This window comes from Leopardus geoffroyi, chromosome B3, assembly GCF_018350155.1.
Source record: "Leopardus geoffroyi isolate Oge1 chromosome B3, O.geoffroyi_Oge1_pat1.0, whole genome shotgun sequence".
NCBI lineage: Eukaryota > Metazoa > Chordata > Mammalia > Carnivora > Felidae > Leopardus > Leopardus geoffroyi.
In genome coordinates, this window is record NC_059337.1 from 47,683,732 (window position 1) to 47,711,667 (window position 27,936).

At 36.0% G+C, this 27,936-nt stretch overlaps 1 protein-coding gene and 1 long non-coding RNA gene across 13 annotated transcripts in view; one reads left to right on the forward strand and one right to left on the reverse strand.

The window, feature by feature from the left end:
• Nucleotides 1-20,487, forward strand: part of LOC123582964 — a 33,870-nt gene extending 13,383 nt beyond the window's left edge. Inside the window, exon 2 of the long non-coding RNA XR_006704674.1 lies at nucleotides 20,297-20,487. This is a non-coding gene — a long non-coding RNA (uncharacterized LOC123582964). The remainder of the gene's footprint in view (nucleotides 1-20,296) is intronic.
• The window catches only part of TCF12 (transcription factor 12), a 382,310-nt gene that overhangs the window by 233,196 nt on the left and 121,178 nt on the right, over nucleotides 1-27,936 (reverse strand). The gene's annotated exons all lie outside the window — the stretch shown is intronic.

A 27,936-nucleotide genomic window follows, 5' to 3' on the forward strand; every position in this document is an offset into this window, starting at 1 on the left:
AGAAAGAACAAAAGTACAGTCCAAAAAAAAAAAAAAAAACAGAGAAAAACAGAAAAAAACTAAATTAGTAGCACTAAATCCAACCATACAATGAAACTTTCCATTTTTGTCTAGGGAGGAAGACAGAGAAGCAATCAAATAGATACTACTCCTTTCAATGAGAACACACCTCATTGCTCTGTGCACTCATCAAGTTCACGGTACCACTCTTTGTGAATGAGACAATTATATTTGGGTTTGGTGGTGGGGAAAGGAAGATGAAAACATTACAATTGTACATTAAACAAAAAACATACAGTAGCATACCAATGTAAAAACTGCACACATAGGTTTTTAGTTTGTTTGTTTGTTTTTATAGTACCCATTAGGATCATAAGCCAGTACCAATAAAACAGCTTCTGCATAACTATCAAGTACATTTTAGTGGATTTTTGCTGATTACCTAACACAATTTGCTATTTAAAAACAGCTGTGTGAGCAATTACTATTCTTAACTTAATTCCACAAACAATTCTATTCATTTCCTGTAATGAGGCCTGTGTACTCCCTGCGTTCAAGTCTTAGACCATTAATTCCTGCAATGGAAACACACTCTGCCTCTCAGAAAAACTCCATAAAAATTTTTCCTTCATGTTTTCCCTATTATTTAAAAATCTCTTACTCAGATGCTCTTTAAATTGCCACTCATTTCTTTCTAGACTCACAAAACAAAAATTTACATTGACCACCTTCACTCCTTACAATTCATTCACTGACTCACTAATGAATCTCTTGCTAGTATCTAGTCTCTTCCTAGACCCAGGCCCAAATCTGAATGTTAGGCACTGAGAAGGCTCTCAGTAAATGTTTGTTTTTAAGATAAAACTGAACTTTTTCAGATCATCAAAGGTTATCCTGAAATGAAATAATAAAGGCCCCCTGCTGGTCTTCATTTCTCAGCTCTCTGTATCAGAGGTCAGCAAACCTCTACTGTGAATGACCACAGAGTAAATATTTGAGGCTTTGTGAACCATACACTCCCCCTTACCAATTATTCAACCCTACTATGTAGCACAAAAGCAGCCATATATAAAATGTAAACAAATAAAAAGTGGTTGTATTCCAATAAAACTTTATTTACAAAAACAGGTGACAGACCATGGACCATATTTTGCCTACCTCTGTTCTATGGCATCCAGTCCTGTTAACCACGTTGCCTCTCGAGGCAACATTAACTTTTGGGCCTCTATTTCTGCATATTATCACTTCCTTTTTTATATGAAAATTAAAAGTATCTGCTCTTCATCCCATGTTCTTCTCATTTTATGCTCGACCCTTGGACAACTCATGCAATTTTGTGATTTTAACCGTCTCCATCAAATGATATTTCCATATGCACATTCCAAGGATTAAGCTCTGTTCTGTATTTTGGGTCTAAAATCATCAAATTCTTGCTGGAAGCTTTCATTTGGTTTTCCTGCCATTACCTAAAAGCCATCACATATCTAATACCAAATTCTTTGTATGCCCTTCATCTCTTCCTCATATGCTTCTGGGTCCTAATTATTAGTATTTCTAATACTGCAGGTACAACTATAATAATTTAGGTCAATTAGACTTGTAAAATGGTATCATCTTTGATTCTCCCTTCTCTTCTCCCTCCACTCTCCCTACGCTGAGTGTTCTTTATGAATGTCTCCTGAGGCAGCCTTTTTGTTCCATATTATTCTGGGCTTTCATGATATCCTACTTAGATTTTTTTTGATAGAGTCTCTCTGAATCTTCCTAAAACACTATTTTATAACGTTTCACTAGCTTATTATACCCTGCCCATATAACCTTCCTAAAACAATCTTTTAAAACACATTACCCCCAGATTTAAAAACTAAACAGTTCCAGTGCCCTACTGCCAAGAGAATAAATCCCAAATTCTTCAACCTGAAATGGAATATTTACTCATCAGTTCTACAAATGTTTACTGTCAATTGTGCAGGGTTTTGTCCCTCCTATGCTCAAAGCCTTTGAAAATCCAGTTATAACTGCCCCTTCCCTCCAACCCTACGAGTCAAAACACTTACTAATTTCTTACTATGACATACACACTCATGGTCTAGGGAGGATTCTAGGCACTGGTGATACAGAGACGCATAAGACACAGAAACCCTGCCTTCAAAGACTTGTCATTCAGTGTCTTACCTTTCAAACTCTCAACTGTAACTATGAGGCAGATTCACTGTACACTGAATCATTCATGACCATTTCACTGCTCTTATTACTCCTCTTAGCACTTCTACCTCCTGTACATTTAATTAAGTCTTATTGGTTTAATGCTCACTTTAAATTCCACCTCTGCTATACAGCTTGCCCAGCCTCACTAATTCTTACTCAGTCCTGTTCAATACTAGTATAGAACTTAAAAATCTATGTCACACAGCACACAAGTTCTTAACTGTTCTTAAGTGAATACCATTCAACAAGGGGTCTCAAATTAATCTGAGTGAAGACCATATTCAACTCTTATTCTAGATCATCTAAAGTCCTGAATACATAGAACAAAGTCACTTAAAAAAAAAACCTCTTACGTAAAAATAACACTGCTAATTACTGTAAGGGCAGGTTTATTAATAGCAGGTATAGCTTTTTACTTATCTACTTGTACTGATTCCCCCACTCTCACTGGTGAACAGCATGTTTGCAAGGGAACCTTCATAAAGGACATGACTAATGACCAAAACACAAAAGTAACCCCATTAAGAAGACACTCAGCTGAGACCTCTGACATTAGCACAGTACTCTAATGGAATGAACTAAAACTCTCCTGTTCACAATCGTGCATAGTGTAGCACCACGTAAGCAAAACTTAGTGCCATGTACAGATTTCTAAATCTTGAACTCTCATGATTAGGGTCTAATTCATAAAAAAAATTAATTGAACTTAAGTCATTTAAGGGGCGCCTGGGTGGCTCAGTTGGTTAAGCATCTGACTTCAGCTGATTTCGCAGTTCATGAGTTTGAGCCTCCTGACAGGCTCTGTACTGATGGCTGAGAGCCTGGAGCCTGCTTCAGATTCTGTGTTTCCCTCTCTCTCTGCATCTACCCACTCATGCACTCTCAAAAATGAATTAATGTTAAAAAAAATTTTGTTTTGGGGCGCCTGGGTGGCGCAGTCGGTTAAGCGTCCGACTTCAGCCAGGTCACGATCTCGCGGTCCGGGAGTTCGAGCCCCGCGTCAGGCTCTGGGCTGATGGCTCAGAGCCTGGAGCCTGTTTCTGATTCTGTGTCTCCCTCTCTCTCTGCCCCTCCCCCGTTCATGCTGTGTCTCTCTCTGTCCCAAAAATAAAATAAACGTTGAAAAAAAAAAATTAAAAAAAAAAAATTTTGTTTTGAATATCTATGGCTCACTTGGTTGAGCATCTGACTCTTGGTTTCAGCTTGGGTCATGATCCTAGGGTCATAGGATCGAGCCCTACTTTGGCCTCTGCACTGAGAGTGGAGCCTGCTTAATTTAAGATTCTGTCTCTCTCTCTGCCCTTCTCCCTTGTGTGTGCTCTCACTCTCTAAATTAAAAATTAAAAAAAGAGATGTACAACTTATAAAGATGAATAATTAGATCAAAAATTTACCACAGCATCCACCTTTAGAGCTGTTAAAACTAGCTGGGGGTGGGAGATGGGAAACTAGCTAGAAAAGTTGGCCACTGCCTATGTAAATAAATCATACCATTCTTGAAACCTCTACCTCAGAGTACTTTTAATTTAAAAATATAGGAGTGTTTATCAAAATTATTTATCAGCAATTAAGAATATACACTAGGGGCGCCTGGGTGGCTCAGTCGGTTAAGCGTCCGACTTCAGCCAGGTCATGATCTCGCGGTCTGTGAGTTCGAGCCCCGCGTCGGGCTCTGGGCTGATGGCTCAGAGCCTGGAGCCTGTTTCCGATTCTGTGTCTCCCTCTCTCTCTGCCCCTCCCCCGTTCATGCTCTGTCTCTCTCTGTCCCAAAAATAAATAAACGTTGAATTCCTTAAAAAAAAAAAAAAAAAAAAAAAGAATATACACTAAAAATGACTTTCATTAAACAACAGAATATAATCTTGACATAAAAATAAAATCTGTACACCAATCTTACATATTGTCTGTGGGCATGTAAAATGTTACAGTTTAGAAAATTGGCAGTTTCTTTTTAAAAGATAAAAACATATATACCCTGTGATACAACAATCTATCCTCAGGTACTTGCCCAAAATAAAGTGAAAAAAGCAGTCACAAAGAAACCTTTACAGTAATATTAAGGGCAGTATTCATAATAGCTAAAACTGGAAACAATCCAGATGACCATCAATTTAAAAAAAGAATAGAAGATCTGTAGTTTGCTCATTCAAAGCAATACTGTTCAGGAACACAAAGAAATGGACTAGTGGTACATACAACAACATGCATAAATCTCAGTAACTTTATGCTTAGTAAAAGAAATCAAATACAAAAGATTCCATTCATATGTTCATCTAAAATGGAACAAACAATATCACAGTGATAAAATAAAGACAGTGGTTGGTTGCTTCTCAAGTAGTTGACTAAGAAGTAGTACAAGGGGGGAAAAAAAGAAGTAGTACAGGGATATGTATGGGGTGAAAAACAAACTTTTAAAGAACAAAATGTTTTAGTGACCATTTTCCTAAGGTATTCAATTGAAAATAACAATTATAAACTACGGACAAAAATTTTTAAAGCAACTATTTAAACTTTTTTACATTTATTTGAGAGAGCACAAACAGGGAAGGGGCAGAGAGAGAATCCCGAGCAGGCCCCGCACTGCCAGGGCAAAACCTGATGCAGGGCTGGAACTCATGAACTACGAGATCATGTCCTATACCTAAGCCTAAGAGTTGGACGCTTTACCTACGGAGCCTCCCAGGTACCCCTAAAAACAACTATTTGAAGGCAAGAAGAGTGAGCAAAAGTAGACAGAAATTAGAGAGGATCTGATTAGTGGGGGAAAACAACAACAACAACAAACACATTCACTGAATAAGATCCAAATCTATGTGGCTGGTCCAATGAAGACACTCCAGTCAGCATGGCATGTGGTGTGGTTGAATAGTAAGCAGAAAGCTACTATCTTCTTAGCTTAGGAAGCCAGAAAACAGAATTTGGGAATGTCAGTGTGGCTAGAAAGTAAGGAGGGGAAACACAGAAAGGATAAAGCCGCTGTTGGGCAAGTTCCAAAAATTTATATTTAAACTCCCCTCAAATCCTTGGCTGAACTCTAAATGAAATAAACATAGGGGACAATACAAAAAACCCGACTGAAAGCAACATCTAGAAGGCTAAAATAACTGAGCATAGATTTCAGCTGCTGGTACCACAGAGGAAACTAATTAGGGATGCTTGGTAAATAATTTGGGCTTTCTACAAACCTGCTTTAACAAAGCATAAAACCAAGCCTCAAGATAATTGACCAATAATGTAACTACTTACCAGAGCAAAAACAAACCTCTGCAGAAGAGAAACTAAAACCTCTATGATACATCTTGTACATTTTCTAATATAAAATAAAAAACTTAACAGAGGCAGAGAGAAATGAAAATATGACCTATAGCCTAGAAAGAACACTACATACACACATACCTCAAGATGACACAGATGATAGAATAAGCAGCAAAGGATTTTAAAGCAGCTATTATGTATTCAAAGACTTTAAGAAAAAGATGGTCAAAATGAATAATCAGATGGACACTCAGCAGAAAAAATGGAAGTGTATTTGAAAATCGAAATTCTACAATTTTAAAATATATTACTGAATAAAAAAATTCACCGAATAAGCTAAACAATGGACTGGAGCCAGAAGAAGAAATTGTAAATGAAAATGAACAGAAATCAATAAAGAATTATTCAATATGAAGTAGAAAAAAGAAAATAGAGCCTTAGCTACCTGTTAAACAATGTTAAATGGCCTAAAATGAATGTAATTAGAATATGAGAAGTAAATAAGCGAGAAAATGGTGTAGAATATACATCTGGGGGAAAAATTGCATAATTTCCCGAAATCAGTGAAAAATATCACTGACTGCATGCAGATCCAATAACCTTAGTAATCTCTAAGGAGGAAAAATACAAAGCAAATGTCACCAATACACACAATCATCAAAATGCTGAATACGAACACAAAGAAAGAAATCTTGAATTCAACCAGAGGGAAGAAAGACAAATTACATAAGGGGAAAATCATATAAATAAAAGCTTGCCACTCATCACAAACAATGGAGGCCAGAGCCAATAAAATGACATTATTATAATTCTTTTTTTTTTTTTTTAATTTTTTTTTTTCAATGTTTATTTATTTTTGGGACAGAGAGAGACAGAGCATGAACGGGGGAGGGGCAGAGAGAGAGGGAGACACAGAATCGGAAACAGGCTCCAGGCTCTGGGCCATCAGCCCAGAGCCCGCATAATTCTAAGAAGAAAAGAAGTCATCTGAGAATAATTACACAGAGATCTGAAATAAAAGAAATACTAACTAAAGTTTCATGCTGAAGAAAAATGATACCAGATAAAACGTGGATCCACAAGAAAGGACAGAAATGGCAATTACATAAGGATAAACGGCTATTTTTCCTCAATTCTCTCTGAAGTGCATATGATTGTTGAAAGTAGAAACTATTAAGTTGTTTTGAAAGCTTTAAACATTTTAATAACAAAGAATAAAAAAGGGTAAATGAACTAATTCTTTTCAAGATTCTCAATTTTACATTGATATAAATATAAAGTGCATGTAAACTGTGATGAGTGTATACTTTAATCCCTAGAGCAACCCTTAAAACAATTCGAAGCAATACAGCGAAAAAGTCATTCAAGAAATTAAAATGGAACACAAAACATAGCTGATTAATCAAAAAGAAGTGAGAAGGGAAAGAAGAACCAAGGCACAAAAAAATTAAATAACAACATGATAAAACAAAATATAACATATGAATAAGTTCCAAGTGCTGGAGAGATCACAGAGCAACTAGAACTCTCACACATTATTGTTGGGAGTATAAAATAGTGAAATTACTTTGAAAAACTCTTTAGCAATTTTTTATAAAGTTAAACATTTCTATATTATAACTGAGAGATTCTACTCTTCATACTTACCCAGGAGAAATAAAAACGTTTATGTTCACAAACTAAATTACACAAGACTGTTCACAGCAGCCTCATTCATAATAGCCAAACACTTAAAACCGTCCTAATGTCTGCAGACACCTAAATGGATAAATATATGACAGTTTATTAATGCAACAGAACACTGCTATTCAGCAGTAAGAACGAACTACTATACCCAACGTGGATGAATCTTTTAAGCAAAAGAGCCAGACACAAAAGAGAACATACTATTATGATTCCATTTACATAATGTTCTACAACTGGCAATACTAACCTAAGGTGATCAGACAAGAATGATGGTTGTTTAGGTAGATAAGGGGTTGTTTGGAAGGGGCCAACAACTTAACCACTTAACATGAGGTGTTGCACATAAAGTTTCCCAGGTAACAGACTCTTAGATGGATATTTGTGTTCATGAAGTTCACTGGGAAGTGCTCTTATTTTCAACATCTACGATGAGTTGAAGGAAGCATAAGTGAGTACAGGAAGAAATTGAATTGTGATACAACATCAAAAAATGTCTTAGCTTGGGGCGCCTGGGTGGCGCAGTCGGTTAAGCGTCCGACTTCAGCCAGGTCACGATCTCGCGGCCCGTGAGTTCGAGCCCCGAGTCAGGCTCTGGGCTGATGGCTCAGAGCCTGGAGCCTGTTTCCGATTCTGTGTCTCCCTCTCTCTCTGCCCCTCCCCTGTTCATGCTCTGTCTCTCTCTGTCCCAAAAATAAATAAACGTTGAAATGCAAAACTTTAAAAAAAAAAAAAAATGTCTTAGCTCAACACATGGGGAGTTCTCTAACTCGAACAGTCCCTAGGAACTATTCCAACTGCAGCAAGTGGACCAAGATCTTTATACCTCTCCTCCTACCCTACCATTGCATTGAGCAGCCATTGGATATACACTACCCCCAAAGACTGGTATGACAAGGTCAAGATGGCCCCCTTCAGCAGAAGGCAACTCTTAAAAAAGGGACTCCGGTGAGAGTTGTCCAGCAACATTCCAGCAACTTGAAAAATAAATGTTCAATCCTGGAAGCACTCCACTGCATTCACAACATAGCATGAGAGAAATATTTTATATCTTGATTGAAGTATTGATTATATAGGTGTGTATACATTTATCAAGTTCACTGAAATGTATATTTAAGATCCATTTATTTCACTGTATGTAAATTCTATCCCCCCTCCTCCCACTATGTGCTTTAAAAAATGTTATACTCCTTTTCTGAACCCCCTCTCTCCCCAAAACACCCCAGACTTAAATACTAACAAAGTACAACTTGGAATGAAGAGAGACAGAAGATTTAATTTTAAAAACAAGGAATAGTATGAGTCAAGCTACAGCTTTTGAAACAGTAGTGGGTACCCGTAGCGATTGCCCCCCCCCCCCCGCCGCCCCCATACTAGAGGCCAGGAAAGAAAAAGATGTTATTTGAAGTTCAAATAGAAGTCCACACTCATGTAGCAAGGATGATATAGTGATGTGCTATAAAGCAGCAGTTGAGTCTTTGTTGAAGCAATGGAAGGCAAACATATGGACACTTTTTTCATTAAAAAAAAAAAGTACAAAACCAAGCCCTATCTTTCCATTACCTTTCAAATATTATTGATTCCCACAATGAATATCTCTTTTTCCCCAATTTTGGGACTGGCAATATGAAATAAAATAATTGATCATTAACAATGTAAACATTATCATGCTATCATATATTTAAAATTACGCTCCGAAGAACTATACAAAAAGCCTAAAAGAAGATTGTTCAGATGGTTAATTCTTTCAGAGGTTTCTGAAGAATTAATGCATGAAGGCTATTTATATGTGAAAAGTGAAATATTATTTTAAATCAATATCAGATTAAAAGTGAATTTTATCGCCTTATGAGCACATATGGTTCTGTGCACGTTTAACTATAAATTTGTAGGTTTCCAGAGGATAAAGGATACACAAATAAGTAAAATAAATAGTAGCAAATTATGTTCACTAACAATGTTAAGTTAGTACAAACCAAAATGATGTACTAAAACCTACATAAATGACAGCAAATGCAAGCCTTTTACAAAACAGTAAAGAAGATTTGGTCTTTCGCCATGGTTACAACTTCACTGAAAGAATACGAATGGTGGCCTAAAGTTGCTAAATCCATCCAATTACATTCAGGAAGTAAACTAAAATTAAAAGATGAGACGGTAAATACATAGTTACTTTTGAAAATTTAATGCAAGTCAAAGGTAGAAGAATTGATGTTTAAAACCATGTGTTTTGGGGGTGCCTGGGTGTCTCAGTTAGTTAAGCAACAGATTTTTGCTTTCACCTCAGGTCTTGATCTCAGGGTTGTGAGTTCAAGCCCCACACTGGGCTCTGCACTGGGCTTGAAGGCTACTTGAAAAACGTGTGTGTGTGTGTGTGTGTGTGTGTGTGTGTGTGCGCGCGCGCGCGTGCACAACCAGTATTCAAGAGGAAAGTTGTTTTCAGCTAAGGAAAAAGTTTTGTTTATAAAATTTTCAGAAATATTTGTTTGCCTTCACGATCCACAAAGCACAGCAGGGAGGGAAATGAAGAATACTTTAGTAATGTTTTTGTGCTACTGCAGCAAGATACTACTTCTCACTCCTAAAAGATGACCTTCAATTTCTGCTCAAGGCAATGTTCTCCATAACCCAGTCAACTTGTGGTCACTTACCTCCATTACAATTTATTATATTAAGTATCTCCATTAAATTATTCAATTTATTATTTTAAAACAGTTTTAAGTATATGACATCATTATCTTGTTCAGTCTTTTTGAAAATAAGATGATAATCAAGATATAAATAGAAATGAGACTAACCTAATGCAACTGTTTATAGACCTACTTCTTTGGTAACCTTGATATACAGATGGAGGTCTAGAATTTCACAATTTTATTTTATAAACATCTATGATAAAATAAACTGTACTCCTGAGTATCATTTAAAATATTTTTAAAGTATCATTTAAAATACCTTTAAATCTTTGAAAGCCTATGGAAAAAGTGGTCAACAGTAAAATGCTGGTAAAATATTTTTAGTTGGCAATATTTCCTAAAGCAGGAACCCCATTCATTCTGACTTTGTTCTGAGTGAGTTTGGGTGAGTTAGCCATCATTTTCCCAGTAAAACCCCTAAAACCTTCAACCCAAAGAATCTGTAAAGATGAAATGCACAATTTAAATATATTTTTGCCCAAGAGCAAGGAACTAGACTTGGATTCTTGACCTCCTCAATTATTCATAACAAGAGAGAATAGATGGATACATATGACCTTATAAATTGTTCAGAGGTACTTTAGCAGAGAAGAGGAAGGAAAAAAATCACTATACTTTGATTTCACAGTAATTAAAAACAAATCTGTGTTTTCTATCAACTCATCAAACGAACACACTCAATTCTAAGTGGTGCTATCTATCCCCCCTTGTCAGTCTCAAAGTGGAAAGACTTGAACTGTACTGATTTACCCAATTCTATATCCATACACAATATCAAGTATCTTCATTGTTTGGTATTCCTCCCACCTCTTTTTAATATATGAACCCGTGGTCTAGTTTCTTCCTCTGACTTTTTTCAAAACATCATTCCTCTTTGATCAGGTTGGCTTTCAATTCTCCTTGTGTCCCAGAAAAGCCTCTCAATATCTCCCTTGGATTGATGAGTGTGTATACGTTTATCAAGCTCAGTGAACTGTACATTTAAGGGAAAGATATTTATTGAGAATGTGAAGAAAACCTGACATATTCTAAACATTTAATGTATTTATTCCAGAAGTTTAGGAGTGGATCTAGCTGACTTCCCCTCAATTTCTCTCATCAGTCTGTCTTTTCAACTCAACAAAGCAGACACAATACATAAACTGTAACTATCAAAGCCATACCAGGAAAATTTGCTTTACAGTCTAGCTGGATCCAAGTACAATCCCTGACTTTTCCATTTACTAGGCATATGACGACTCTATTAAGACTGTCTCGGGGCGCCTGGGTGGCGCAGTCGGTTAAGCGTCCGACTTCAGCCAGGTCACGATCTCGCGGTCCGTGAGTTCGAGCCCCGCGTCGGGCTCTGGGCTGATGGCTCAGAGCCTGGAGCCTGTTTCCGATTCTGTGTCTCCCTCTCTCTCTGCCCCTCCCCCGTTCATGCTCTGTCTCTCTCTGTCCCAAAAATAAATAAACGTTGAAAAAAAAAATTAAAAAAAAAAAAAAAAAAAAAAAAAAAGACTGTCTCTTCCAAGGGGCAGCTGGGTGGCTCAGTGGGTTAAGCATCTGACTCTTGATTTTGGCTCAGGTCATGATCTCAGAGTTTGTGGGTTTGAGCCCTCCATCAGGTTCTGCACCAACATTGCGAAACCTGCTTGGGATTCTCTGTCTCCTTCTTTCTCTGCCCCTCCTCTGCTTGTGTTCTCTCTGTCACAAAAAATAAATAAACATTAAAAAAAAGACGCTCTTCCTCAAAAAAAATGGAGGTTGATAACAGTACATAACTTATAGCCTAAGTGAAAATGAAATGAGATGATACTTGCAAGGCACTTAGTGCAGTATCTGTCACATAGTAAATGCCCAATAAATGTAAGCTGTTTGAAACTTCAGAAAAGGCCTTTTCATTCTCATTGTTAGACAACTCATCTAACAATCTTGCCATTGAGTAAAATTGGGGAAGGCAGGTATCTGATGCTTAATGAAGCGACTGAATCTAAGTTGGATTTCCCATTTGTGGTACTGCTTCTTCTTCCTCTCTGACTGGAATACTGATAACCTGCTGAAGCAATTATTTTCTGTGTTTAGAAATCCTCAGTAGGAATGACTAATTACTTACAGTAAATCATGTCATTTTTAAAAATCTAACTATAAAGTACATCTGGGTTATACTGTAAAGATAATAAGACTGCAAAAACATTTAAGTTCATGCCAAATCAATGTTGGTTTCCCCACTTTTATGAGAATACAAACCTAGAAAATAAAAAGGAAATAGTATCTTCATACTATGGGGGTGAAAAATACGATTTGAGGTAGTAGGCCAAGCATAGTTCAAGATGTATGACTTGAACGGAACATCTTTTTCTTTGCTTGAGTTTTCTCATTTGTGAAAATCCAGTAACACTGGCTCTGCCTACTTAAATGAGACAGCATACAAAAATGCCTGGAAATCTTGCATGTAGTAGTTCCTAAGTTTACAATTAACTATCCTCACAAAACCCTTTCCCTGCAAAGTTTCAGTGGGTTGTTTAAAAAGATTAAGGTAACACATGACAGCAAATATTATCATTATGTCATTAATTATATGTTTCCCAATTTCCCAATTTCTATTCAAGAAGCATTTACCGAGTAACTACTCTGAGTGAGGAATCATACTTGGTCATTCATTTCCTCATCATGTTTCTCTTACTTGGCATTTTACATCGTATGTGTAATAGGCATCAGCACCACAAATGATCAAGTTAAAGTCAATAAACAGATGAAGTTACCCCCCCTTACATACTTCTTTACATTTTATATCCACAGGCCTCAAGACATGTATTTGTATTGAAAACATAATAAATCTATGAACCTTTAAAAATACTGCATTATTTCCAAGCAGAAGATGTGGCCTTAAAAATAGTTCTGTAAAAGAAACTAACCTGAAAATCACATGTGAATTAAAGTCAGAATGAAAGCTTTAATTCTAACACAGTAAAGTTAGAGGCATTTAATTCTGGCCAGAAAAAAATGTATAAAAGCAAGACTGATAAAAATATTAGAATAGTTAGAAAAGAAGAAATATTAGTAAGGTGAATCAGTCACAAAGCTGGAACTCTATCTGAGCATGATGATTCATTCAACAAGAATATATGCCCTGGAAGAGTTTCTCTAATGAACAAGAAGTTTACTGGAATAAAAATATAGTTGACCCTTGAATGACATGGAAAGGGTGGGAGGGAATAGGGGCACCAACTACCTACATGGTCAAAAATCCGTGTATAACTTTTGATTCCCTAAGAACTTAACAGCTTACTGTTAACAGAGGTAGACTTGCTGATAACACAGTCGATTAACACATTTTTATATGTATTATATTTTATTCTTATAATAAAGTAAGCTAGAGAAAAGAAAATTTTATTGAGAAAATCGTGAGATTAAGTATTGTACTATATTGACTGAAAGAGATCCACATATAAGTGGACTCAAACAACTGAAACCTGTGTTGTTCAAGGGTCGGTCAACTATAACTAAATTACAGTGTAAGAAGTGTTAAACCACACTTAAAAAAAAATCCGCAGGTAAATTCTTAACAAATTTAAAACCCAGTAGTCATATGGCTCATTATAGCACAAACTTTTTATAATGTGTTCTGACTTGTATTTATATTTCCAAGATGATATACATGCAATAATTCAATTACTATTTCCCACTTACTCCTCTTAGTTTAAGGATTTCAACACCTATCATCTCTGCTTTTTCACTTTTTTCATTTTATTTAAAAGCTTTTTCTTTGTTTCCAATTTGAAAGTATCCAATTTGAATATACAAAATCATTCTATTTTCCTTTTATCAGTTAAGCTTCTTTTAATAAAAATTTTCTTTCCATCATAGTTTAAAGTAAAAAAATCAAGCTACAAACTGCATATTCATCATGGTAACTGTAATGCCTCAGGGGGAAAAACTGGAAGAAATGCAAAAAGTGTTTAATAGCTTCATGTGAAAAGTTGGATTCTTATTGTTTTCCTTTTTATCATTTTTCAACTTTTCTAAAAGGAGTTTATATTATTTGAAAATTTTAAAATAATTTTATATAATTTAAAAGTAAGTTTTTTTAAAAAATGTAAGCTAAACTAAAAGCAATCGCTGAGCAAATAAATACAGAACTACTTCCAGTTTAACATACATTTAAATATTTTCTCTCAATTACATATAACTCAAATACAATCACATAAAAACTTCAAGAAATTCAGTATCTTTTCCTTCACTGACATTTCAGTGACTTAAATATTCCTCTTTTTAAAAATTTTAAATTTAAAAAAATATTTTGTTTATCATTTTTGAGAGAGACTGTGCACAAGGGAGGGGTGGAGAGAAGGGGAGAAGCAGAGAAGGGGGAAGGGACAGAGAGGGAGACAGAGGATCCGAGGCAGGCTCTCTACTGTCAGCACAGTGCCTGATGGAACCATGGAATCAGGAACTCAGGAACTCAGGAACCATGGAATCATGATCTGACCTAAAGTCAGATGCTTAACTGACTGAGCCACTCAGGTAACTCTTAAATATTCTTTTAAATGAATTAAGAACACCAAATTTCTCCAAAGAACACATACAGATAGCCAAATATGTTTATTTATTTTTTGTGACAGAACACAAGCAGAGGAGGGGCAGAAAGAGAAGGATACAGATATAAAATTCTTAACATCATAAATCATCAAAGGAATGCAAATCAAAACCACAATTAGGTATCACCTCACAACTGTTAGGATGGCCATTATAGAAAACAAACAAAAAACAAAAAACAAAAAAAGTATAGGTGAGGATCTGGAGAAATTGGAACCTTGTACACTGTAGGTGGGAATGTAAAATGGTGCAGCCACTGTGAAAAACAGTATGGAGGTTCCTCAAAAAAATTAAAAATAGAACTACCATATGATCTAGCAATACCACTTCAAGTTATTTATCCGAAAGAACTAGAGAGGATTTTGAAGAGATATTTGCACTTACTCTCATGTTCACTTCAGCATTATTCACAATAGCTAAGAGATAACAAATATCCATCAGTGGATGAACAGATAAAGAAAATGCAGTATATTCATCCAATGGAATATTATTCAGCCTTAAAAAACAAAGGTCTTTTCTTATGTTACAACATAGATGAACCTTATGCTAAGTGAAATAAGTGACTCACAGCAAAGACAAATACTGCATGAATCCATTTATATGAGAAATAAAGTAACCAAATTCACAAATACAGGAAGTAGAATGATGGTTGCCAATGGCCAGGGGAAGGAATGGGGCGTTGTTTAATGGGTACAGAGTTTCAGTCATGCATGATGAAAAAGTTCTAGAGATCTGCTATGCAACAATGAGCATACAGTTAACAGTACTGTACAGTACACTTGAAAGTTTGCTAAGAGAGTAACTATGGTTTTTTTTTTTACCACAATTAAAAGAAAAAAGAACACCTAATAACTTATAAGGAAAAATATTCATATGTAAATAACCCCATCCTATGGGGGGTGAAATCACTGTTTTCTGAACATAAAGAAAAGTGATAACCATTTCTTAGATCTTTTTATCTCTGTAAGAATGATCTGTTTTCGTTCCTTAATTTTATCTTTGAAGAGATCTTCCTACTTGTGTTTCCCTTTTTCCACGGCCACTTGATGAGCTACCACTGAGTCAGACTTGTAACCAGCTAGGGATTCATTTTATTTTATTTTATCCCTTGCCATAAAATAAGGTAAAAGGCATTTTTGTAATTACATCAAGTAAATGCCACACAGGCAAGGGTTGGAAAATGGCAATTAAAGTTACAATATAAAATACACTGCAAACACAGCAGATCCTATGGGCCCCAATCCAAGACTTAAAACAAAATGTATTCAGTAAACTTTTGATGTAATAGCCATGTCTTCTTCTTGTGTCACCCAAAATAACTTTAATGAATATGAAGAAAGACAGTACGCTAGTAATGGGATTAAGTAAAACAATAAATGGATTTTAACAAAAGTGAAAGGCAGCATTCTTCATACAAACTAAATGGCTACTATAAATTTCGAAAGACCATTTTCTTTAAAAATTACCCCAAAAAACACCCTCAATTACTTTTGCTTATGTATAAGTGATGTCTTTTGTATTTAACTCCAACAGTTGCCAAAATAAGCCCATTTACATGTGATGCCTGTCAACTAGCAAATTTACATTTGGATTTTGTTGGCTTTGGACCCTGCATTCTGTTCTCTTCTTTGTGCCATTGTTGTTTTTAGGTTTGGCAGTACCTCTAGATCTTTGTTTAACTTAGTTCCTTTGTCTAACTTCTGCAGTATATACACATTATAAAATTAGCATGAAACAACATTTCAGTTTCCATCACCACAATTAATTCCTACCATGGCAGAAGTCTTGCAAATTATGCTTATGTGAACCCAAAAAGAACACACACACACACACACACACACACACACACACACACACACACACACAGAAACACAGCACCTGACTTCTCCACCTAAAGATGTAAAAGCAAATAAGAGAAAGAACTATTTGGTTCAATGGTACACACAGAAGATTCATCATGAAGATCACATACAATTTTAATGTATTAAAAGTTAAGTAATCAGAGATGACCCCAACAGTCAGAGCTAAATTTGTTTGGCTGCCAAAAAGCCCATCTTTCTCTTCACCTTGTTTTCTTCCAATGTATTTTTAGCTCTGTCTAATACAAAAGTACTTTATGTCAGGTAGAGTCTCCTGCCTCAAATTCATCATGTAACTGTGAAAATGATAGCTTAATTTGTTAAAGTTAATACTTGAAAGACTCAGGATAGATTCACCTAAATGGATCATGCAGTGGATCAATAATTTAAATACCACTTACGAAACACTGTGAATTTGATCTTCAGTACTTTATGGTGAAACTTAAAAATTTGTATGGATATCCTACCTACACATAAGCAGAGAACTTGACTGTAATAACTTTTATAATATACATTTATATTATCATGAATATACTTAGTTTCCTTCATATTCATATTATGAGTAAGTTAATTATCCTAAATGCAATTTTCATCCTAATCAAGGCAGGAATTTCATTAGGAAAATTCAAAAGACTTTTCCCAGCTATGAACTATGTTCTTGTACTTACATCTGATTGTGAGATATTCTCGATGTTCTGAGAACTCACAGCCCTTCAAAAATAAATCAATCATTGGGCTAAGACTTTATATGAAAGGGCTTTTATCCCCCACTGAATACAAACCTAAAAACAGCTGTTCTTTCATTTGAAGGTTGAGCTCTTATTCATATCACTTCTGGAGGGGAGAAAAGCCAGTAAAGCTATTTTTCAGAAAGTCAAACTCAGTTCCTATGGAACTCCTTTCCATCTGTTCCCTGACATTTCAGTCAGGTTATGCACTTGCCAAAGAGCTCTCTTTGAATACTGAATCCACTGGTAAAGACAAATGGGGGAAGAATCAATTTGTTACTAAATATCCTTAATTTAAAATATGAAAAGCTATCATGCATTATGTCAAAATAGGCTCTACAATCAAATATACAGTCCGTGTTATAAACAAAATCAGGAATGTAGAGTGAACAAGAAATTAATGGTTCAGAAATTTTTGCTACTTACTTGCACTAAAAATTTATTCTATGAAGGACAGATCACATTTTCATGGAGAAAAGAGCGCATCTTATAAGAAAATAAGGCTCCTGAAAGGAGCCTGGGAATCATAGTGCAAGGAACTTTTAAAAAAGTATTTTAATAATAAAAGTTTCATTCAGGGAATAAAGTGAGAAGAGATACTCATGCATTTCACGTTTCCATATTTATTGGAGAAGTTGATCAAGAAAGATACAATTTTTAAAGCAGAAGTTAAAGATACTAGATCAAAAAGTAATAAAGATAATTGATACAAAGAAATAACTAAGTCTGAATGACAACTAACCATGACTTCACAATCTCAAAGAACTGTGACTACTTAGTGATCAGTAACTACTGTGTCAGAAGGAAGGCAGATTAGTAACTCTACTTGTCCTTAAGAAGGTGCAAAAGAAAGCCTGAAACTGTACAGATTAATTGGTTCATGATTCTTATAAAGCTGGTCTGGAACAAAGAAAGTCCACTGATTCAATAATCAAGCATAATCCATAGACAGCCAGGGAACAAAGTTTATTGAGGTGGGGATGGGGAAGGACAGGAAGGAGAAAGACACAAGACCAATCTCTCTTAAATTTCCTCCTGAGGGGTAAATATAATGTCAAAAGTAACTCTTGGGCTTAATTTATTTATTCTTTATTCTTTTTTTCCCCCAGCATGATAAGTGTACTCTTTAATCCCCATTCCCTATTTCCCCCTTCCCTCCACCCACCTCCTTTTTGGTAACTACCAGTTTATTCACTGTGGTTAAGAGTCTATTTCTTGGTTTCTCACTCTGTCTCTTGCACACAATTTTCCTTTGTTCATTCGGTTTGTTTCTTAAATTCCACATATGAGTGAGATCATATAGTATTTGTCTTTCTCTGACTGACTTCACTTAGCATTATACTCTCTAGCTCCAAGCATATTGTTTCAAATGGCAAGACTTCATTCTTTTTCATGGCTGAGTAATATTCCATTGTGTGTGTATATATGTATACCAATGCAAGTATGCATGCACGTGTGCGCACAAGCACACACACACACTACATCTTTATCCATTTATCTGTCAATGGCCCCTTGGGATGCTTCCACTGTTTGAGTACTGTAAATAATGCTGCAATATTTTTCTTTTTGAAGACTTTAAAAATATTCTATGATATGGACTGTTCAAAGCAACAGTAAAAACAAAAGCCTAAGTTATGATGGTATAAAGGATATTTCTAGTCCTGGTTAAAGGCCTGACAGACAACAAAACCAAGGAGAGTAAAAACATTTGCTGAAATAGATGGAGAAGTATAAATGGATTCTGCAGTGATCAGAAAAGATGCATAACCTGGACAGGGAAACCAACTTTAATGGCTAGGTGTACAAAAAACAGTGCAGTAACTCTGGCTAACAAAATGCTAAGGTGACTGCTTGAATATTTCATAGAGCCTCCTAAATGAGGTAAAGTAACACATGAGTTTCAATATGGGCAAATACGTAAGAAAAAAAAAAACCTCAAAGTCTGTTTACATGGTATTATTCATTAGTGAACTCTCCATGAAATCATCAATTACCCAGAGAGGTGAACATGAATAGGTCCACTCAACCCTAACATACTAGAAGACAGTCTACAATGTACTTTGAGACATCTTAATTAAAATAAAAAGTAAGGACTAAAAAATTTTAGATAAATTTTTATGAATTAAAGATCCAGAACAAACATAAAATCATACCAAGTAGTCTGGCCTAAACACTGAAGCTGGTTATACGTGTGTCAGGAGCATAGGAGGGTGAGGGGAGGCAATCATTTAACAATTAAGAGCTAGGCAAGGTACTTCACCACAGAAATCATAGAATATGGAGTACATTTTACTCTTTCCTTGCTCACACATTGGAAAACACACACACACACACACACACACACACACACACACACACACACACACACACACACACCATGCCAGAAAGGCTAAATCACTTACTCAGTGTCCTAACTCTCAATCTACTGTAGAATACAAGACATACGCACACTTGCATGTATCCAAGGAGCCACTGTACTTTAATACAATTCTAGGTTTTACCTCCTGGTCTTCAATATACTGAACAACTACTAGCTAAAGAAAACTATGAATCTTCCTAATCTTCCTTTCCCTTGCTCCTAAAGTAGCAGTTTCCAATGAAAGGTAACAAAATTACTTCTTTAAAAGAATGAAAATATTTTAGATAAACTTCATGGTGTGTCTTTTTTATTTCCATACAAGTTATATTTTAATTATCCTTTCCAAATTAAGGGACAGACATGCTTTGGCAAGAAGGCAGACATGAAAGTAGATTTTTATGTAGGTGATACAGCTCTAGAGAGCTGAAACAGTAGATCCCCCAAACTCAAACTGTGAGTAAAGCAAAATAGTACTCAAGACACTTTTCTGTTATTAACAGCTTTCCCCACACTAGTTTTCTAATCAGACATTGTGAGTTAATAGCTATTAACCCCTTCCCAATAAAATTAAAATGTAAATTTTTCATTAATTTTGGTTTTGCTTGAATGTATAATGTAATGTTAATTACATTATAATTACATTATAGAAATTCCTTTCCCCTAAAAATCTACCAATGTGTTTTAAACATGGCTTATTACAGGGGTGCGTGGCTGGCTCAGTTGCTAGAGCATGTGACTCTTGATTTCAGGGTTATGAGTTTGAGCCCCACATTGGGTGTAGAGATAACTTATAAATTTATAAACATGGCTTGTATCTTATTACACTGTTGATAGTGATATACCATATGATTTGGTTCAATAACGTGTTTAACACTATAAAGTCCTTTCTAAATAAGGAATACTGACTTTCTGCCATGTCTATTTAAATTACAGGCATATTCACATGTGTGAGAAGAGAGAGCGCAAGGAAGAGATCAACTACATATTCATAAGAATGAGGGGGAAAATGGATTCGATCTTTCAGTTAATTTGTCCATTAAAAGCAAGGGTACTTCTTGCAGCATCAGAAAAACAAAGAAATAGAGAACACATGTACCAAAAATATTAAACAATCTTCCAAAGCAGTCAGAATTGCTACCAAGACCCAATATGATCATAAGACAATGACAATCTGGACTGCCTCTTTATGTGTCTCTCCTTTAATTCATTCCCACACTGGATTCTTTGACCCTTCCACTGCCCTCCCACCCACCTTACAGTCAGGTAGCCTGTACTATTCCTTAAAATCTACAGAGGAAGTCATTTTCTAAACTATTTTGTTTTTATTACTTTATATTTTATCACCTCACAGCCATCAATTTAAGAAAATGATCATGCTGTAAAGTTTTACTTCTTTGTCCATGGAGAAATCCCTTAATTAACTGACCTCTCCTATTAATTAAACCACATGATCCCAACAGTCAAGTTATTTGCAGCTGCCCAAATCCTATGACTTACTATAAGTAAAGCCTAAAAACATTCTTCCACAGACTGAAAAGTGATATAGGGCTTCCTGCTTTCTTTCCTCTGCACCATTTATTTTTTTTTAAATTTTTTTTTTCAACGTTTATTTATTTTTGGGACAGAGAGAGACAGAGCATGAATGGGGGAGGGGCAGAGAGAGAGGGAGACACAGAATCGGAAACAGGCTCCAGGCTCTGAGCCATCAGCCCAGAGCCTGACGCGGGGCTCAAACTCACGGACCGCGAGATCGTGACCTGGCTGAAGTCGGATGCTTAACCGACTGCGCCACCCAGGCGCCCCATGCACCATTTAAAAGTCTTTCTGACACGTGACACCAAGAAGGAACACAAGCAATAAAAGAAAAAGTAGGTAAACTGGACATCATAAAAATAAAAAATTGAAAAGACAACAGAATCCTATCTCTGATAAGGGACTTGTATCTAGAATATACAAAAAACTATGATAACTCAATAAAAAATTATTAAATGGGAAAATGATCTAAAAAGATAGTTCTCCAAAGAAGACAACACAGATAGCCAATAAGCCCATGAAAAGATGTTCAAAATCATTATTAGCTATTAGGGAAATGCAAATCACAGCCACTAAAATGGCTATAATCAAACAGGCAGATAATCACAATTGTTGGCCAGGATTTGGAGAAATTGGAACCTTCATACTTGGGTCAGTGATACTGTAAAATGGTGCCAGGCACTTTGGAAAATACTGACAGTTCCTCAAAATATTACAGATGGAATTACCATAACCCAACAATTCTACTCCCAGGTAAATGCAAGGACTAGGTAAATGTCAAATTACAAAATACAGTCAGCCTGCCCTTTAAAAGAGCTCCTTTCCAACTTTTTTATTCCATTCCTATTATTTCCCTAACCCAGGCCTTTATCTACATAAAAAACCCTTCATCACCCTCAACACTGGTCTATTTAATCCATTCCATGCCATACTTAGTGAAGACCTCACAAACACTGCTTCAAAATAACTGAAGAGTCCCTCAGAGCCCCAAACTACTCAATTTGTCAGTCAAGTATTCTCACAATCTGATCTTGACCCACTTTTCTAATAATATGCCATGAGATTCCAATTAGGAGTTTTCTAATCCTGTCAGGCCAGGATCTTCAGTGCCCCCCCCGCCCCCGAATATAAACAATTTAAATTAGAAAATTAAGAAAATTTTAACCCCTATCTAAGATAGGGTATCTAAGATACCTTTCAGAGTCCATCCAAAGGACTTTGGTATGTAATATGACTTGAATGCAAACACTTTTCATATTATTATTTGAGTAAAACTACTCTTTCAGGAAACACTCCATCATTTTAACAGTTTGAATTTTTTTTTTAACGTTTATTTATTTTTAAGACAGAGAGAGACAGAGCATGAACGGGGGAGGGGCAGAGAGAGAGGGAGACACAGAACCGGAAGCAGGCTTCAGGCTCTGAGCCATCAGCCCAGAGCCCGACGCGGGGCTCGAACTCACGGACCACGAGATCGTGACCTGAGACGAAGTCGGACGCTTAACCGACTGAGCCACCCAGGCACCCCTCATTTTAACAGTTTGAAATCAATCTCTAATTCATTACTGTACATATATTACCTTACATAAATTACTTAGATAACAAAGATTCTGTTTCTTCATTTGGTAAGTAAGGAAAATAACTGTACCTATCTCATGAGGGAGGCTCTAAGAACAAAATAAAATCATTCATGTTAAGTACACATAGAAAGCTCTCAGGAAATGTTAATTAGTATTATTATCATGCCCTAACACATGTGCAGAGGTCTGGAAACTTACATGTTGAGGGAAATATTTTATGTATAAATATGGTTTCTCCTATGGTACCCACACAATACCTAGGGTACTATGTCCCTAAAAATAGCAGAAATCACAGCAAAAGGAATTTAAAATGGCAACAGCCCTTTTCAAATAGTAACTTAGATTCTCACTGCTTTTTAAAAGGCAGTATTATGAAATGAAAATAACGTTGAGCTGGCAGTCAACATCCTAGTTCTGTATTCAAGTCACAATTTTACTGTTTATTAACAGTATGGTTTGGAGAAAGTCATTTAAAACTCTAAGTCTTGGTCCCTTATATATAAAATAGTGATATTAGCACTACTAAAATCACTGTACTGATGTATGAAGTGAAAAATATACCTACATGAGAAAATCCTTTATGAACCACTTACATCCCCTTATAAATCCATATATGTGTGTATATGTAGAGATATACACATATTCTTATTAAAAAATTTTCTCTTATGTCAGCATCATTCATATCCATAAACAAAGATGAACATATAAGATCCATAAATGATCTTAAAACCACACTTTAATTATCTATTTCACTGTTGCCTCTCAAACATTACAATCCTTTTCAGAAGTGGAAACATTTTTTGAGCTGAGCTCCAAAACCTCTTCTTGCTCACCCAGAAATGGTCAACTATAGTGACAAAACATATAAAAGAAGAAAAAGAAAAAAAGGCAATGAATAAGGATACGCCGTCAATCAACTTAATCATCTGCACAAGCAGGGTTGGGGGCAGAGAGAGAGGGGGACACAGAATCAGGAGCAGGCTCCAGGCTCTGAGCTGACTGTACAGAGTCCGACGCGGGGCTTGAATTCGTGAACCACAAGATCGTGACCTGAGCCAAAGTTGGATGCTTAACCACCTGAGCCACCCAAGGGGCCCCTCAACTTAATTATCTTGAGTTTCAGTACCTTATACTTAAGTCCACTAATCATCTGATAACCAGCCATCAATTAACAGGAAGAGCAGAAAAGTAAAGATTCTTCTATTCACACACTAACCAACAGCAAAAAATAGTCTTGGAAACTCAAGAAAACCTGAAAACTTTATCGATTTCAATTTGCATTACTTAGGTAACCCAAGTTTTCCCAAGAAAAGAGCAGCTATTTGCTTAAAGAACTACTATATGCAAATCCAAATAGGAACTACCAAACTAACATGGTGATCAATAAAGCAAGACAGCTCACTAATAAACTTGAATGATGTATTACTTATACCTGAATTTCACTATCACCATATCACTAAATAACTTCAGGACGAACAGCTTTAGTCAAGCATTCTTTTAGACAGCAAATAGCATTTACAGATTAAGTGTCAATTCATGGGATCCATTTCTGAACCACTTCTAGTTCTTCTCTTTCCTAATAGATATTCTAGTGTTTACTTTTGAACCTGTACAATCCCTGACAAATGTCTGCAGAGCTGTGAAAGTACAGGTATTTAATTAATGGCACATTTTTAGGATTAAATAAGCAATGCTGCCAATTTCCTTGCAGTTAAGTAGGAAACTTTTATACTTTAGAAAATAAGATATAAGCCAAACTATTACACACCAAGAGTGGCTCTAAAAAGAAGATAAAGAAACTAAACATCTTGCCACCAGTGTTCACACCAAATTACTCACTTCAGGTGATAAGGTGGGAAAAGAGGGAAAAGATTAAAACATTCCCCATGGAACCAGTAATACCCAAGGGCAAAGGAATCCAGGATTTACCACTGCTGAATAAACATTCCACATTACCACCACAATATAATATGACTTGCTTTCAAATTTTATTTTATTTATTAAATTCTCATACAGTAAAACTGAATTTCCCTCCCTTTTGGTGTACAGTTCTATGAATTTCAACATAATTATAGTTTTCAGCCAGTATTTTTTTTCAGCCAAACATGTTTTCTTTCTGTGTTGCACTGTTTCTCCTGTCCTTCTGGTACTCCAATGACACAAATGTATGCCCTTATGTCACTGGCCCACGGTTTTCTGACAACTTTTTTTCTATCATTTTTCTCTTTATTGTTCACATTGGAAAATTTCTATTGACCTATAAAGTTCAGTGATTCCTCCCTCTTTAATCTCTATTCCACTATTGTATTGATCTATCCAGTGACTTTTTTTACTATGACTTTTGTATTTTTCAGTTAAATTTTTACTTGGCTCCTCTTTAAACCTTTTATTTCTTTGCTGATACTTTTAGTTTAACACTTATTGCAGGGGTATCTGCAATGGCTTATTCATGTGTCTTTATAACACATGGTTTTAAGTTTATATCTATATTATAATGCCTTTTCCAATGTGATTTGAGATATTTGTGGTTCTTTTCATGTTAATTTTGGATTATATCCTTGACATTCTGAATAATATGTTATGAAACTCAGAATCTTCTTAAATCCTATAGAGTATACTGAAGTTTTCATTTTCATAGGCAGTTGACCTGATTAAGTTCAAGCTGCAAGTTCCAATATGCTTTCTATAGGTTGTGATTCCAGCATCAGTCCAGTTTTCAAAGCCTTTCTATGTGGATTTTTCCTGTGAGTGCGCCACCCAGTGGTCAATATGCAACCTGGGTGGAGTTTTACCCTATATCTCAATTTTCTGTGTTTGAAATACTGATTAGGATCACATCTTTGCATTTGTACCAACTGATAGGGAGCTCAGGTTTTTTTTTTTTTTTTTTTCCAACGTTTATTTATTTCTGGGACAGAGAGAGACAGAGCATGAACGGGGGAGGGGCAGAGAGAGAGGGAGACACAGAATTGAAAACAGGCTCCAGGCTCTGAGCCATCAGCCCAGAGCCCGACGCGGGGCTCGAACTCATGGACCGCGAGATCGTGACCTGGCTGAAGTCGGACACTTAACCGACTGCGCCACCCAGGCGCCCCATGGAGCTCAGGTTTTTGTACACAACTTCATGAGTCTCCTTCCCAAGTTCTTTTCTTTTCTACTTGGCACTTTCCACTTTCCTGAATACGACCCTTTTTGGCCTTCTAGCCAGAACAGTCTACATCTATTCCCATGCCTGCCTGATGTGAAACATGGGAGCACAAACTAAAAAAAAGCAATGGAGTTTGCCTCTAACCTCTTGGAACTACAGTTCCAGCAAACAGTAAGATTCCCTTCCCTCAGCCTTTTGACTCCTGCAGATACCTACTGCAAATTGATGTCATTAACATATGACTCTTGAAAGGGAGTTGTGACAAAATGTAGACAAAGGAAAGAAAAAAAAAAGTGGGTGAACTTTTCATGCTTTCTCATTCCTCAAACCAAAACTAGAGGGCTTATGGATCTCATTCTGTTTGTATCATAATGCTTAGTTCCAGGTCTCTGTCTGCGATGACATTAGGTCAGGGGATTCTGAAGGTTTGGTGGTATTTTGAAAACTGTTGTTTTTTTCCCCAATCTGCTTGCTGCTACTTACCATGCATTCTATCCAGGTTTTACAATTATATTAAGTTGTAAAGAAAGAGTAGTGTGTATTTATTCCATATTATCCAGAACCAGAGGATACTAGCCATTTTTAAAGAAGTAAAAAGTACCCTACATTTCCTACTTTCTAAATTCTGAGTTATAGGGTCTCTCAGCTTAAAGATAATTTCTAATATCCAACTATCGTGAGAAATGAGGTCAGAAAGACCCATAATATTGATTTAATTCCCCAAACTTCAAGCTAAACAATCTTTTTAGCAGAGCTCTTGGCTACAAAGGTGATAACTGACTAGCACATCAGCCAAAAGCAAAGAAGGAAGTGTTTATATGAGTTCCACAAGGCTACATCAGGGCCTTAGCAATCACCTGACAAGAGTCAACATTCTGATAACAGGAGTAGCCCAAAGCACTTAATTAAAAGTAAAGGTAAGAAGTACAAAACTATGGAACTAGCAGCATGGGGTTTCCAAACTTCATAAAAACATTTCCATGTTGTTTGCTTCATGAATACAAATAATAGTATTACTTTATTTAGATGAAAAGTCTACTGCAGAAATAATCACTCACATATTAAACAATGGCAAATAAGTAGCTGCCTTAAGTGACATGGCAAGCGGCTCGCATCAACCACAGTATGTCCAAGATCAGGCAATTGGTTGGAGTCCCTAGTTGCCCAAATGGCAGGATCTGATGAGTAAAGAAAGGTTGATTAATCCAAAATATCTAATACTCGCCAGTCCAATTGCCTAAAAGCCCACCACCGTAACACTTATACATATATGTATTACTATGGTTATTATGTACATTCTAGATACTATGCTGTATTCTAATTATAAAATTAATGTTGAGTGAGTGAGTGTTACATGTAAATAATGCAATTAGATATTAAGCTAGATTTTCAATGTGACTACTCCTAGGCAAAAATAGAGAAGGAAGATGAAAAAGAAGAGGAAGAGAAGGAGAGAATAAGAAGAAGGAGGAGCGGAGGAAAAGATGAGGAGGAGGTTGGGAAGGAGAGGGCAAGTAGAAGGGGAGGAGGAAGCTCAAAAGGAAACATACCGAAATGTTTACAGTATTTGGGTTTCAGCAGAGAGACAGTATCTTTCCCATTTTTCTTCCTGCCTACACTTTTGAAATTTGCTCTAATTAACAGAATTACTTCCAAAATAATAAACATTTATTAATAATAAGTCAAACTACAAACAATTACCATACAACCCTGAAGTCCTACTCCTGAGTATTTAGCCTACAGAAATGAAAACTTATGTTCACAAATGTTCATTGTCATTCTAATCATACTCTCCCAAAACGGTAAACAACACAACTATTCCTTTAACAGGGGTAAAAAGCAAAAAACAAAACAAAAAACAAACAAAAAAACCTGTGGCACATCCACCTAATGTAATACTACTCATCAATAAAAGGGCACAAACTACCACATTCAACAACATAGTTGTATCTCAAAGTTAATATATTTAGTATAAGAAGTCAGTCTCAAAATATTACACACTGCATTTTTTTAAGTTTATTTACTTTGAGAGAGAGAGAGAGAGAGACTGTGTATAAGTGCGGAAAGGGCAGAGAGAGAGGGAGAACAAGAGAATTCCAAAAAGGCTCCACACTACCAGCACAGAGCCTGACATGGGGCTCGAACTCACAAACCACAAGATCATGCATGACCTGAGCTGAAATCAAGAGCTGGATGCTCAACTGAGCCACCCAGAGGTCACTACATACTGCATTATTATATTTATATAAAGCTCTCAAAAAGATAAAGCTATAGTAAGAAAGAACAGATTAGTGTTTCCCAGGGATTTAGAT